Consider the following 440-nt stretch of genomic DNA (forward strand, 5'->3'; position numbering starts at 1 on the left):
GAGGAAGCCATAGCATTCCCTGCCCACGTAGTCATCAGCTTGGCAGCCGGGATGGGGCGAGGAAGAGAAGGGAAAGCGCGGAGCTGCGCAGCACGGTGCTGGAGGCGGTTTGCCCTCCTTGGCTGCGCCGGGCTGGAAATCACCGCTGGTGCGAGCCCAAGGCAAACAGCCCCCGGCGCATGGCACCGGCCCCGGGAGCTTTGCTCCCACACGGCAGCAGGAGCCCAGCACCCTGCGGCTGCCGGGCCACACCGAACGCCCGCCCTTGCTGGGAGAAGCCCCCCTCTCCCCAGGGAGGCTGGTGGGGCCCCAGCTTGGAGCCCCACAGGCGAAGGGGGTGGGGGGGCTCGGCCAGCTCCCAGCGCAGCCCAGCTGCTCCTCCAGGCTGGGGCTCAGCCCCTCCCAGGCTTTGCCTTGCTCTGGAGACAGGTTATTCACGC

The sequence above is a fragment of the Fulmarus glacialis genome, unplaced genomic scaffold (genome assembly GCF_000690835.1).
Source record: "Fulmarus glacialis isolate BGI_N327 unplaced genomic scaffold, ASM69083v1 scaffold31772, whole genome shotgun sequence".
NCBI lineage: Eukaryota > Metazoa > Chordata > Aves > Procellariiformes > Procellariidae > Fulmarus > Fulmarus glacialis.